This window comes from Gymnoscopelus braueri (genome assembly GCF_963280865.1).
Source record: "Gymnoscopelus braueri genome assembly, chromosome: 16".
NCBI classification, from domain to species: Eukaryota; Metazoa; Chordata; class Actinopteri; order Myctophiformes; family Myctophidae; genus Gymnoscopelus; species Gymnoscopelus braueri.
In genome coordinates this window covers 14,735,288-14,748,257 of record NC_137616.1, presented here as the reverse complement: position 1 = coordinate 14,748,257, position 12,970 = coordinate 14,735,288, and the positions used below count along the sequence as shown (strand labels likewise).

The following is a 12,970-nucleotide window of genomic DNA, read 5'->3' as shown; positions in this document are numbered from 1 at the left end:
CTACAAGCTCACAAGGCAGCATCTCGACGCCGTCGTACGACAAAGTAGAAAATAGGGCTTTAACTCAGGTTAACTCTCAGTTAAATAAACTTTTTCATGTCAAGGACCCTCAAAATAATATGTATGTGGCCACAGACCCCCATCTGAAAATCTTTTGTGCCAGGGACCTAGCCTAGCCGATGTACTACCCTATACAGTATAGGGTTAAAAACTGATTCTGATTCTACATTGATTAAGTTTGCTGGGGACCCCATGGAATCTGCTCAAGTACCCCTGGGGGTCCCCGGACCACACTTTGAGAACCACTGGGTTAGAAAGACCATTCTGTAAGTGAAAGGTCGGTAATCGGTATCCCACATAACCACACATACACACACATAATTACAAAGTCATGGGTTCAAATTCAGATTGTGACCTGGCTGTGACGCATGCTCTGAATCCCTGTTTCCTGTCTCCTTCCGCACAGTAAAATGCTCGTGGTGTTAACTTAATTTGGGGACATTTGGGTTCATTTTGGCAGTCCCAGAGTTACAGAGGATTGTACTGTGCAATATTTGATCTAATAAAGCAGGCATGCCTTAAAAATAGTCTTACAAAACAGAGGGAAAGCATCGTGTCTCAACAATCAGATTGTTCAGTTCAGGAAGGGAGTGTGTGGGGAATAACACAGCTGCTTAAATTAGCAGCGAGAGTGGTGTCAGGCCTCTCTCTCCCTCTCCCCCCCCCCCCTCTCTCTCTCTCTTATCCGTTATCCCCATAGCAAAATGCTGAGTACAGCCTTTTAAAGTTACATGTCCTTTTCTACTTTCAAAGCCAACCCCCACCTATCAGCTCTGAGTCTGTAGTGAGGGTGTAAAGTCCATCAAAGACAGGCCTCTCACACACACACACACACACACACACACACACACACACACACACACACACACACACACACACACACACACACACACACACACACACACACACACACACACACACACACACACACACACACACACACACACACACATATACACACACACACACATACGCACACACATACACACATACACGCACGCACGCACACTTGCTGTACTCAAGGCATACATACATACAGTATGCACTGTGATTATAAATAATAATATTATATGCAATAGCTGTACAGTGATACTGTATAGGAATTAGTTTCAATAGGGTTTCTTTGGGCTATCGATCACAGGCTAGCTTTTCAAATTCTACCCTAACCCATTCAATCCGGGAACGCATCTGTGTCATTTTAGATTCCTTTGGCTATTCTAAAAATAGCAGATATACAAGATATACGAGCTTGTAGATCTGCTATTTTTTGAACAATCTTGAAAGTTTGTGCAAATCTTTGAATATATATTTTTTAAGGCGAACATTTGTAACTCAAATCTTTGCTTCTGGGGGGTCCCTCGAACAAAACATTTTGAGATGGGGGTCCGCGGCCAAATTCATATCTAAAAATGTTTTCTTAATCTAACAGTATGTTGCTATATCAGTGGTGCTCCAACTTTACCATGTCAAGGACCCCCAAAATATGTTGTTCCAGAAGACACCCCAGAAGCACAGATCGGAGTTAAAATTCTTCGCTTTAAAACATATATATTCAAAGATTTGCACAAACTTTCCACGAAAAAAAAGAAGCAGATCTACAAGCTCATAGCGCGGCACTCGGTGCTGCCCTATGAGCTTGTATATCTGCTATTTTTGAATAGCCAAAGAAATCTTAAAATGACACAGATGCGTTCCTGGTCTTAATGGATTTTGCCCTCCCACATACTAGGTCACACTGTTCTCTATATTTCCTGTTTTACTCTGCCCCCCTTGGTTGGCGAGCAGACTCCCCCAATCGTAGCACCTCCTGCAAATCTACAGTTATTAGTCCATACCTGGGGATGCGTGCGCCCCAACTATGTGCAGACTTCCGGGGATGCGCATGACTCCGTGCAGACTTGACAAAACATTTATAATTCTTTGATTCGTTATTTCATGTATGGACTTACAGGACCCTATGATGCAACATTACACTACACAAAATATAAACATAATGAAATAGCTAATTGAATAATGGAAGTCTCTCCATTAATTTGTGGTATGGATAGTGCATTTATCCTGATTAATAACCAGATCCTTCTATCTTGCATGGACCTCTGGTATTAGTTTACACACCCAAGGGTGTGTAATTTCACGTCATAATGTGCCAAAGGAAATGAAATAATTGGCCAGCCTCTTTGTTTGTTCTGCGTAATCAGACAAGGCCCAGAGCCACTGTGGAGTTTGTTTTCTTAATTAAACATGTTTAAATGGATAGGTTAGATGAGGACATGGGCGCGTTGCAACGCAACATGTTGTGAGCTTGTAGATCGGCGAATATTTCCCCCAGAATAGGGATGCTGGGGGTTCAAGTAGTTAACAAAAGCAGCATTTTAAAGTTTTAAGCATATTTTGATTATCGCGATAATATCGTTAATTGCAATTATTTTTGCCACAATAATCGTGACATGAAATTACCCTACGTTTGGGAAATGTCCTCATCTCAAAAGGTCGGCCCATGCATCACTCCCTTAGCCTGGTAAACCCCCCCCCCCCCTCCCCCCCTCCAGAAATCTTGATTTCAGTACTGGAATCAAATACAAATGAGATTTCCGGAGGGGGGGCTTTACCAGGCTATCACTCCCTAACTGTGTCATCGCTGACTGATTCACCCTCCACCCAAGCACACTGAAACCTTGTTACTTCCAACCATTTGTCAGTGACCAAATGTTCTTGTAAAGCGCACAAGGTTTCATGCCCAGGGTTCAGGGTTGGGGGATTACGTTCAAAAGTTTGATACAGATGGCAGTACCTGTGTGCAATTGTAATCAGTAACCTAATAAGTCATGCAAAACTGATTACTTTCATTAAACTTGGGATTACTTAACCACATTAACCCTGGCGTTCCTATTTTAGGCATGTCCTTGGTTGGTTTTTCTAAAAATAGCAGATTGAGATTTAAACTTGTAGGTCAGCTATTTTTGAATAGCCAAAGTTTGAATGAAATGTCAATGTCATGTATTATGTATTGATTTTGGAGTAATCCAAAGTAATAAACAACACCGTGGTGTGGTCTGCCCACAGTTTATTTATAAGTACCAAACTTCACACTTCCCAACCTGGTAGTTTCATCTGTGGCTTATACCATTTGCCAAACAGGACCTTGTTTAAACTGTCAGCTATGCTTGCAAGAGCTCATTACAGTGTCTTTTTATGGCATGCACCTGCCGTGTGTGTCTTGGAGGAGGTCTGGATATTCAATTAGCTATAAAACAGTCTGAGAGAGTGCGTTAGCCTTAGGTGTAATGTTAGATTAGTTTATTGTGTTTAAGTTTAGTGTTATAGCTGCCGTGTCCCGGTGGCTCCAGCACTTAAACTACATGAACATTAGTGTCCCTATCCCTGGGCGAACATTTGCGTCACGTGAGCTTGTATTGTCGGCAAATAGATTTGGTGTAGAGGGACAAAAAGGAGGGGGCCTTGACACTAATAGACTTCTGGGTGACTCCGGTCAATGAAGTATTATAGGGTTTAAGTGGTTAATGTGGAAACCATATGAGCAAGACATTAATATTATCATGGCTCGATGTCTGGCTCTTGAGCCATCTGTCATGTTATTTCCTCTCCCCACCCCCACCTACAATACCTGTCTCTCTCTTCTTGACACAAACAAAATGATCATATTTTAAAATTACAAGATTTGCCTTACTAGCACTTTATACTCTAAAACGTGTGGCCGTAATGTGATAATTTACTATTTTTTAATGACCCAAAGGAGTGCACTGCTAAAAGCAGTGACATCCTTGTGGTACAAACTACATAGTAAAAAAAAATCCTTAGTGTTAATTTATCCATTTGTAATGATGATTTTACTGTGTAGTTATTAGACGTAAAGTACACCATAGGTACAGACTTAATCGCAGCGTCCATCTCATGACCTCTGTTCCATCTTTCTCTGCCCATCCCTCGTGCCCTGTCTCTCTCCTCTGCACTATGTTAGAAATTCAGAAATGTATCCAAATAATGTCCACCTTCTCGTTGCCAACAGTTTTATTACCATGAATTTCTCCTTATCAGAAGGTTGTCAAACAGCATTTCGCAGCAAAGTGTTCTAAAGAATGTATTTACACCATGAACGCATTTGGAAATGCTTTTCTGCCCCAACCTGTTCCACTTTGGAATTTTACTTTAAAACACTTGATGTCATTTTCACGTCTACTCAGGCTTTTATGTGCTTTTATCAGGCAGTTTTAAGTTCAATATTTAGATATTTGATAACATTTGATCAGACACGTCCCCCTCCTATTCAACTTCAAACTCCATGTAACTCATTGAAATCGCACGTCCCTGCTTCTGGTGACTGAACTGTCTTTAGCAAGGTTTATTTTCCGTTTTCACATATGCAATTAAGCAATGCATTGAGGAATTAATTATACATTTTACACAATGTATTTAGTCACGAATGAACTGATATTGTTCTTCTAATGAATGGGGAGAACTTGATCTTTCAAAAACAATTAAAGTCTCCCCATTCATTTGTGGTAGTGGTATAGATTGTGCATTTATTGTGATTAATAGCCAGATCCTTCTATGGACCTCTGGTCATTTTTGTGACTTTTGTCGTTTCTACCTTTTATCTTGGCCAACTCAATTCCCCCCCCATCTATTTATAAAGAAATGAGGACCCAAAGGTGCGTAATTTCATATCATAATGTGCCAAAGGAAATAAATGAATTGGCCAGCTTCTCTGTTTGTACCGCATAATCAGACATTGCCCAGAGCCACTGTGGAGTCCCGGGCGACATCGTCCAAAAGATAAAGAAAATCCATCTTTCATCGCCCCCCCGCCCACTTCGCCCTATCGCCAGTAGTCGCCGGCTCTCATAGACATATAATGCACTTCCGGAAAATACTATCCTGATCGCCCGCTGTTAAAACGCACCGTCAGAGTTCTGTCATTCAATGTATCTGTAATCCGGAAGTCTGATTATGAATTCCTTTTGTCAGTTATGTTTGTATCACCAGTCGATCAAAGGTTGTGATTACAGATTGGTATCGTTCTTCAGGGTGGATACTCACTTCTTTATCATTATAGTTAATCCTTATAGTTATCCTTCTTGGTATGGATGGGTGTAACACCAGATAATGTAATAACACTGGAAAATGTAATGTAATAAATGTCTAGTTTTAAACTATTGCTAGCATCTAGATGGCATGCCTGTGATTGGCTGGTGTCAGTACATCAGATAAGGTGCAGGGACAGGAGCATTGTAATTGGCTAGTTAGTAGTTTAGAGCCCATAAAATGGACAAAAAGGTTCCAGATTGGCTAGTTGCAGTCCATAGTTTCACAGGATACACATCTCATAGCTTGAAGGGATGATTACATTGTGATTATATATATATTTTTAAATGACATAGTTGTCACTGACCGCTTTGAAACAAATTCAGGAATCAAGGTCCATGGTCTGCTGACAGTGTGCACAAGAAATATGGAGCTGGTTGGCCTAGTAGTTTGCGAGATTACTGTGACACACACACAGGGCTGATCGCAATTTCTCAGCCTGGTGAAGACATAAGAAAGCAGGGGCACTAGATAGGGCTGTGATGTTACAGTAGGAGATTCCAAGGGCTCCTATGCAACATGTGCAGATCGTATTGTCTAATTAATACTGGTAGTCCAGTGCATTTTGTATGTTGTCACGGGTCCCCAGAATTCCAAATTGGCTCCCTGCTGTTCAGCAACACCCATGTTGGAGTGTATTTCTGCCCTCTTGTGCAAAGTCCAATCCTTGTGTCATTGAAGTAAGGCCAGAGTAAAGCAGAGATTATTCAGTTACCCTTTTACTTGACAATAACTCTGTGGCGCATCAGACTCATTGTGAATTAGCCATGTCTGTCGGCCAGAGATGTTTGTGTCTGTGTGCTTATTTGCCAGGGACTTTCTACATGGCCACGTGTCCACTGTATAGTAAGCGTGTGTGCGTGCCTGTGAATTAATTTGGAGCATGGGAGCTTGGGACGCTCAGCGTTGACCGCTGACTGTGTGTAAAGTGTAATCAACAAAAAGAGTGCATTTGTGTATTTGCGTATTCATGTGCGCGTGGGACCCCTGTGTGCGCGTGGGACCCCAGTGTGTGTGTGTGTGTGTGTGTGTGTGTGTGTGTGTGTGTGTGTGTGTGTGTGTGTGTGTGTGTGTGTGTGTGTGTGTGTGTGTGTGTGTGTGTGTGTGTGTGTGTGTGTGTGTGTGTGTGTGTGTGTTTGTTTGTTTGTTTATTTAGTAACTATTGGATGTTCCATGCTACAGGGCCACCTGGCTGGCAGCGGTCCTAAATAAGTGTTGTAGCATCATCACGTATGCTTGGACCATGTGCCACAATACGTGACCACACACACATGCACATGCTCAGAAGGTATACTCTGTAGAGAGGTTGTGCTCAGATCAGCACAGTGACGTCTACCTAAAGTGACAGACGTCACTTTGTTTTTAATGATCTACTAGATGGAAGTCGTCGCTGTCGGGTGGAAACCTTGTATGTTCGAAACCGTTACTTTTCAGGAAATAGAAAAAAAGAACCTTTGTTCCATAGCCACAGGCTCTTGTTAATACTTTTCATTGGTTAAGCATTTATAAGACCCACACATAGACTCGACGACTTTCACTTTCACTTTCAACAATTTTCTAATGAAAAAAATTATAATAATCTGATCCACAAGCTTGTAGATGGGCTATTTTGGCTATTTTTGCACGTTACTCTTGTACGTCAAACTAGGGCATTCATTTACCCCCCCAAAAAAACCCATAGAAAGTTGGAATATGGAGATACAAGGTTTTTGTTTGACAGAAATAAAGTATTTTTTCACTGATAGAGTCTGGCCTCATCCTCATCCTCACAAAGTAAACATCCCTCCTGTCATTGACAGGAGGGATGGCAGCTGGCAGCTCTTCAGTTACATTCAGCCGCCGAGCCCGCCATGTCCAGTTGTCAGATGGGTGGGCTGTGTGTATTTTCAGAGCACGTTTATTTTAATGATCCATCAATTGATTGGGTTCCGGCTTGGATCAATGGAACTAACGTAGTATATATATATATTTCTTTTTCATATAAGTTGTTTTAAATTATTTTTCTAAGGTTTTAAAGAAAAAATACATAACTCCCCCCCTAATTAGTATTTTTGTTTTATTAGTTAGTTAGTTAGTTAATCCTCTTCGTCCCAAGTGGGACATAAGGCTTCGACGATCTGCCTCCATCGGGACCTGTCTTGTGCTGCATGTTGTGCCTCGCCCCCACGTAAGGTTCATCTCCTGAAGCTCAGCTGTCACGGTTCGTCGCCAGGTGGTTTTGGGTCGACCTTGACTCCTTTTCCCTACTGGGGTCCATCTCAGTGCGACCTTTGGGATTCGCTCCTGGGCCATTCGGAGCACATGTCCCAGCCAATCGTAGACGGCGGCGTTTGAGTTCTGACACGACACTGGAGGACCTGGTCATTCTGTGCAGCTCTTTATTTGAAATCTTCTCAGGCCAGAAGATGCGGCAGATTTTACGGAGGCATCCATTGTGGAAGGCGTTGATCTTGTTCATGTCAAGTGTTGACATTTTTTTTCATTAATGTTATAATATCAATAACATCTTTGGGCGCCCACTTGCAATATCCTCACGGCCCACTAGTAGACCCCGGTCCACAGGTCGGGATCACTGTGAACAATTGGCTTTCAGGGAATAATACATGTGTATGTTTGACTTTCTTTATTGGACGAATAAATAAACGCTCGCACACTGAGGCCTCCAATGCAACAGATACTGACGTTTCGAGCTCAAAGCTCTTCCTCAGACTCTAGATTTTACTGGAGGTATTGGGCATCTGTATGTGCTAAAGACTACACGTGTTGTGTTCATATATAAAGTTAATGCGTGGAATGTTATGTGGGCTAGATTGTCAACAGTTGCATCAGCTGTAGAAATAAAACAGATCTGAGCATTTTTTTCGGAAGACACTGAAGAGTTGTGGCATACACTACAGCAGTGGTTCTAAAAGGGTAGTCCAGGGACCCTTACACGTCTGCAACTCTGAGAGTATACAAATGGAACCAAATCCATTTGATTCCATTTGTATACTCTCAGAGTTATGGCGGTCCTTGAAATTATTTGTATTCACAATCATACATTTAAAACTCGTACACATTTGAAACACATCTAATGTATCTGTCCCATCCTACTGTACGTCTCATACTGCAGCGTTGCTATGACAACTTTGCCTCTCGGGATCAATTAAGGCCTACATCGGATGATGAAAGTAAAGCTTTGATTACCTCATATTGACCAGATCCGGAAAACAAGTCAATTCGTTTGTATTTGAAGATTAGATCAGTTTACATCATCAGTGAGGATGCACGTTCAAACAGTGCAGGAAATATCATATTAATATGCTTCTTAGACAGAATGATCATGGCTCAAGAGAAAGAGTTTGTTTTTCTGTAGCGATAACCAACTGCAGGACACAACACCCACTTGCAAGCTAGCAAGAGCCCTCCAATACATTACAGACATAACTGATACAGTGTGTGAATGGGTCAACGAGTACAAAAGGGAATTTAAAACACAACCAGACCTGTTTAGCAAGACTGTCTATTTGGAATGACCACCTTACAGATTTAGATTTATCATTAACCACTTAAACACTATCTATTCTATTCTAGATCCTCATCATAGCATTTCTCTCTACATCAAATCTCTTCCGCAAGAATAGCAGATATGCAAGCTCATGACATGACAATCGCAATGTGAAAAGGTTTTGCCCCAGAATAGTACAGCTAGGGTTCAAATGGTTAAACTAACATTATGATATCACTACTGAGGCGGACCTAAATGTGTTTCTTAATCAGCTGAATAGACTAATTGCGTGCGTGCGTGCGTGCGTGCGTGTGCGCGGGTGTGTGTGTGTGCGTGCGTACGTGTGTGTGTGTGTGTGGTCAACCCTTGCTCAGTGCTGGTTTCTGTGACTGTCAGCTGTGTTGTTTGCATCTGTATGTGTGTGCGCACGTGGTGCATTTCATGCATGTGTGTGTGTACAGTACAGTACATGACCCCTCGCAGCTCAGACGTCTGCAGTGTGTGATAGATCCATGGCCCCCGGTCGTCCAGAGCACATGACGCATGCCGCCGGCTGCTTCTGGTGACCTGGTTGTCTTACTCAGCAGGAAGAGACATGCTGAGCACAGCAGACCCATTCACACCACCTCTGTCTCACTGCTGCAGGGGTTTGAGACTTTATGCTTTTATGGGTCACAATGACCAGTGATGGTAAAAGTTAAAGTATAAGTATCAATACTGCAATGTAGAAATACTCTGTTACAAGTAAAAGTCCGGAATTCAAAATGTACTTGAGTAAAAGTACAAAAGTATTGGTATCAAAACGTACTTAAAGTATCTAAAAGTAAAAGCACTCATTGTGCTGAATGTCCCATTTCAGAAGTGCATAAAAATCTCACAAGCTCACAATGCGTCGCATCGCGACGCATTTTTACCTTGTAGATCGGCTATTTTCAAATGGCCGAAATATATATAGGGCTGAAGTGGTTAGTGTGTTTTGTAATAATAATCAAAATCTACAAAGTAACTAGTAACTTAAGTTTTCAAAAAATTGTAGTGCATTAAAAAGTAAAATATTTAACTCTGAGGTGTGGTGGAGTAGAACTTAAAGTACTGCAAATTGGAAATACTCCAGTAAAGTAAAAATACCTCAAAATTGTACTTAAGTACAGTACTTGAGTAAATGTACTTAGTTACTTTACACCACTGACGATGACTTTGTGCTGTCAGATGATTGTGACATCATGGCTGTGTACAGTGTGTGAGCATAGCGTGAGCTCGTAAATCGTGAGCTTTGGCTTTACATCGCGAATGATTTACAATATGCGTACTAGTAGTAGTAAAAACTAACATTTGTTCAACCGTATCGCAACCGTGACTCCATATATACAGTATGTCGGTCCTCACTAATGCTCGCTATAGGATGGTATGGTACTGTACAATTTCTTTCATCTTGTGCTATGTCTCAGTCGTTGGGATGTGGATAGTTTCATGATTTCAAGCTAGATTTCAAGCTTTATTGTGGCCACTACTTTAGAGTGCTAACGTTCCAGCAAGAGAAAGGCTGTACTTTCCATGATCTTCAAATCCCCGCCAATGTTGGTGCCATCGGCAGGTAGTACATATCCACAGCCCACCTCTGAGACAGAGAGTGAGTCGAGGGAATCGGGACTGTCCTATTAGCATTAGTGAGGACCCATATATGGGGATATGTGTTCTTTCAACAATTTTAAGCCCTATATGTAGTTAGTTGCACAATGAAAGCACAACAAAAGTTGATCCTTGTAGATCAGCTATATGTTGGTGGAGAGATTTGATGTAGAGGGAAGAAGAATGGGGCCCAGTATGGAGTAGACCCCTGGGGGACCCCGGTCAACGAACTAGGCTTCAAAGTGGTTAAGTGGAGAAAAAGTATAGAATACATTATAGAGAGACTCTTTCTCACAAGAAATACTAACAGCTAAAAAAAATGAGGGGACCAAGTATAGAACCCTGGGGGAACCCTGGTCAATGAAGTATAGGGTTAAAGTCGTTTAAAGTGTTTAAATATATACCCTACCACTTATTCAGTATTTGTGCTCTACTCTTAACTGTGTCTTTGTTTCACAAAGTGTCATAGCAGCACCGCAGTGTGCTGCTATGACAACTGAATTTCCCTCTGGACCAATAAAGGTCTATCACCCCCACACACACACACACACACGCGCGCGCGCACACGCACACGCACACGCACACGCACACGCACACGCACACGCACACGCACACACACACACTCACTCACTCACTCACTCACTCACTCACTCACTCACTCACTCACTCACTCACACTCTCTCTCTCTCTCTCTCTCCTTGCGTGAGGGAATCCCCAACCTCATGAATAGTGAATGTATTTTTGTACAGCCAGCAGCTACGAATCGTTTATGAGATCGAAAGAAGATTAGAGATAATAAATTAAGGGAAAGAGCGGGAGCCAGAAGAGATAGAATACTGACTCTGGCTCTTTGACTGGGGACTGTTAATCCTCACCCAGCCCAGAGGTGCAGCTTGGCTGGCCGTGGGCCAAACCTGAGCCTGCCTCTTTCTCTGCTCCTCCAGGTGTCTGGTTCCTTCACTGTGGTTTCAGGGTTGTGGGGGCGGGGTCATCTTTAGTTGGAAATGCTGAAATAATCTTTCATAGTTTCCTTTATTCTTTGGTAGATTTGAGCCTCCAACGTGTTCTGACACCTATCTTTATTTGTTCCTAAAGGTTAGCCACTTATATTTACTTACCGTTGTATGATGCACCGTATACCGTTTTGTATGATGAAATGTGAAAATAGCCGATCTACAAGTGCAGAACGTGTTGCAATGCAACGCGCTGTGAGCTTGTACATCTGCTATTTTTGCTATTTCGTAAATGTTGAACATTTAGATTTTTTTATTTTTATTTGGGGAAATGTTTGCCTATAATGATATTCCCAATTCCCAAAATAGGAACGCCAGGTTGAAAGTGGTTAAGGGAATTCTCAAGGCTTGCCTTGTGCAGGCACTTCCCTGAATTCAGAAAAATTCAGTGAATACTTACATGATCATTGCTATGTGTGAGATTCAGTGAATACTCTATATTACATGATCATTCAGGAGCACAGTGCATACTGTGTGTGTACTGTAAGCTGGAATCTTCTCTCCCCTCACCAGTGGCTGCTTGTAACGGAAACCTAGCATCTGCACTGCATTTCTCTCACTCTGATGGAGCCTTTCTCTAGGTCCCCTGAGAGTATAGTGTATAGAATTGCACAGAACTGTTGCTGGAACCTGAACAAAACGCGTGGGTGGTGAATGTGGTAATACTGAGAAATGTAGAGATATACAAGAGAGGGGGTGCGAGTGAGCAGCATGCTGGGATATGACGGAAACCAAACGCCCCCTCCCTCCCTCCCCGCCCCCCCTCAACCAACCCCTGTAACGACCAGTGGTGCAGAGCAAAGGGGGAGGCGCCCTTCCCTGGGGGACGTTTAGAAAACGGGAACTCGGCGCGACTCCCTACACTGGCCCCAAACCTCTTGACCCCCACCCTCCATCCGTTCCCGCCTTCAACCGCCGTGAATGCGTACAGTCACTCTCTCGCGTTCTGTCGAACCCTCGTGCACGATTACAGCAGAAAGAATGCGGTGCGCCTGTGAGAATGTGTGCGGCACTTTAAAAAAAAATGCATGAACTTCACTGAGCACCTGGCTATTGTCCCTTTTTACAGCGTGGCTAGCCGTCTATGAGTGTGTGTGTGTGTGTGTGTGTGTGTGTGTGTGTGTGTGTGTGTGTGTGTGTGTGTGTGTGTGTGTGTGTGTGTGTGTGTGTGTGTGTGTGTGTGTGTGTGTGTGTGTGTGTGTGTGTGTGTGTGTGTGTGTGTGTGTGTGTGTTGAAATATTTAACTGTTATTTCATCATGGAAATCAATGGGGTTCTGATTGGATTGAAAGTGAAAGTGAAAGTGAGTTATGCGTCATAGATATGTCATAGATGATAGATATGACTATCATAGATGACTGATACCAGTCATCTATGGTATCAGTCAAGATCTAACAAGATACCAGGGTTGTGGCTCTTTCGGAGCGGAAACTACGGGGAGGTGGGAGGGGTAACATACACTGTTTTTGGCAGTGTATGCTTTTGTCTTATTGATGTGATGTGAAAATAGAAAATACCACTAAAGAAACCTTGAATAAAATAAAAAGGATAGATGACTGATGGCAGAGGCTTGTTCCCATGAAGTCCAAGATCCACTTTAGAGCCGTGCCATTCCCATGTGGATCCAAAGATCCACATACACTTTTTTACAAGATGCTTTTATGAATGATTCCCCAACA

At 42.5% G+C, this 12,970-nt stretch overlaps 1 protein-coding gene across 1 annotated transcript in view; it reads left to right on the top strand.

The window, feature by feature from the left end:
* Positions 1–12,970, top strand: part of slc16a10 (solute carrier family 16 member 10) — a 51,906-nt gene that overhangs the window by 32,587 nt on the left and 6,349 nt on the right. The gene's annotated exons all lie outside the window — the stretch shown is intronic.